This window comes from Etheostoma spectabile, chromosome 16 (genome assembly GCF_008692095.1).
Source record: "Etheostoma spectabile isolate EspeVRDwgs_2016 chromosome 16, UIUC_Espe_1.0, whole genome shotgun sequence".
Taxonomy (NCBI): Eukaryota; Metazoa; Chordata; class Actinopteri; order Perciformes; family Percidae; genus Etheostoma; species Etheostoma spectabile.
Window position 1 is genome coordinate 11,105,275 of NC_045748.1, and position 2,561 is coordinate 11,107,835.

The window sequence follows — 2,561 nt, forward strand, 5'->3', positions numbered from 1 at the left end:
TGGTTCGATCAACTGGGGAAGACATAGTTTCCCTACAGCGATGTAAACACAGAAATGGCAAGTGTAGCCAGAAAAGTTCGTCTTCTTTGAAAGCGCTTTTTATAAAAATGTCATCAAACCGTTTTGTGACCAACAAATCATCAGATATTAACCCTCAGTAGCCCCATCATCACTGCTGCTTTCAGGATGTCGCTACAGTGCTCTATTATCACAATTATTAATAATGAATCACGTTCTAATTATTTTCAAAGGACTTACATGTCTTTCAAAAGTCATTTCTTATGCTTAGAAGTGCAGCATAATTACCTTGGATGTTCATATTTATTTCTTTATGTTTGTATTAGTTTTGATTTGTATATGAACAGTCCCCCAATTGACTGTGTGAGTATTTATTAACCTGATGATGAGTGAGCTGATGCTTACAGTACAACTGCCCTTGCGGGGATACAGTTAATGTATGTTGCAGCCAGTTATTGGCATTATAATAAACTAGATATTGCCCATTTTCAGAAATAAAAGTGGCAAGAAGAACCTGTCAGATTGATACTGTAATAAGTGTTCTATGTATTTAGATGTCATATAGACTGATATGAACGGTGTTAAAATACATTCACTTATAGTTGGTAACCATTACATACACAGTAGGCCTATGTTCTGTATATACAGTAAATGTACATATAATGTACGTATAATGTAGCCTACATATGCTCTCAAATATGGGATACTGTTAATGTTAGCAGCCTATAAGGTGGGCAAACCATCTCTTAAAAGAGGCAGACATAAGGAATGTAGATCAATTATATATGCAGATCAATTAAATAAATAATTTTTCTTAAAGGCCCATAAAGTCAAAGGCAGAATCTCCTCAAGATTCATGGTCTTTACAGAGGAGGTAAACTGGTTTGGAGGGATGCTATGCTGTCAGTGCAGGCGACATTAATCCAGACACAATTAGGTGTCAGCGGGCTGCTGTTCTCAGTGTGATGATAGCCTCGGGCTGCGCGCGGCGGAGAGAGAGCCCTAATCAGGAGAGTAAACTCCGCTATATTTCAATTTGGGAGGGCGCTCTTCCGCTCCGGGGGGCCGTGGCACCGGTGATAAATAAAACGCCCATTTACTCCCCCTGTTCCCCTACCACAGTCATCCAAACTGCACTCGCCACCAGGCCCGTAATCATAGCCCGCATTTGGACAGTGAACATAAATCACACAATTGGAAACGCCATGATTAGGGATGCCAAACTCAAAACAAATGCAGCGTGTAACCTTGTCAGCCTGCGAGGCTGATCCGAAATCATCTTCAATGAGAAATGAAACAAAATGGAACAACTGACACTCATCCAACATATTTAATCCCCGATCAACTCAAAGCTGCATTACAAAACGCATCACGCGCGGATAACTCTTCTAATCTTAACCTAACAAGATTACAACCTCCTCTCGTGTAATCCCTCAGTATTATGACACATCTGTTATTAACCAATGTGACAAAGGTGGCGGCACAAGTGGGCCAGGCCTTAAAATCCTTTTCAAATGTTAACCAGCATGTTCCTGGGGCGGGTTAAAGTGTTAATTGGCTGATTGAGTCCATTTATCTAATCCCTCAGTTTCCCCGCTGCCCTCAAACCCTCCAAACCGCCAGTGGATTTGGGTGAAGTGCTGCACACGATCTCTATTCAAATATTTCCATATGACAACTGCTCGCGGGCCACTCCAATTAAAGGCCAGTCACTTTCTATTTAAGTTGGCTCAAAAGATCGCCGCAGTGTGCGTGGTGCAAACAAAAGGATCCGTTCCAAAGCATTTAACTCCCCCAAAGTGACTCCGGCCGACCCGGGACCCGCCCCTTCAAAGGCCACCTCAGGGGATTAGATGCTGGATTTGAGAGGAGAAGTTGCACACTGCCTTTCCTATAGGCCTATTTCTTCTCTCTCTCCGCTAAAGAGGGGGCTGCATGTGCGTGTTGAGCACCATGGAAATGAGATGCGCATTTAAATCTGAGAGCGGGGTCCATGCACCGCCTGCGGCCATGCACTGTCAGGAAACCAGCCCACCCGCCCGCCCCGCCGGCCGGCCACGGCCCCGGCCCGGGGTTAATTAAGCAGCCTTCAGAGCTGCGGGAGTAAGGGGAGGCCAGGTTTGACGCTCTCTACATCTGTGATTTCTAGCAAGGGAGGATTTTTAAACAGCAAAAAAGCATTCAGATGAGAGAGCGGTGCGTCACGGCGCTGCGCTGCAGAGCGGGACACGGTTACACATCAGGCCGATACAGTGGGAATATTTTAGGTCTAAGGAAGGACACTGATGAGTGCCTGTGACATAATCAACACTTAGTGGGATAAAACACCGGACTCACGGTGCCAAAGACGGTTCATTCACTGACGAATTCTCTGTTCCTCTGTCAAGTTCTCCATGAGCAAACTGTCAAATCAGGATAAAGAAATATTAAAGTAGGGCTATGTGAAAAAATAAAGTAGGCTACTAACTGTGTATTCACATTTGTCTGGCAGAAGGCTACTGCTAGTAATAATAATAATAATAATAATAATAATAATAATAATA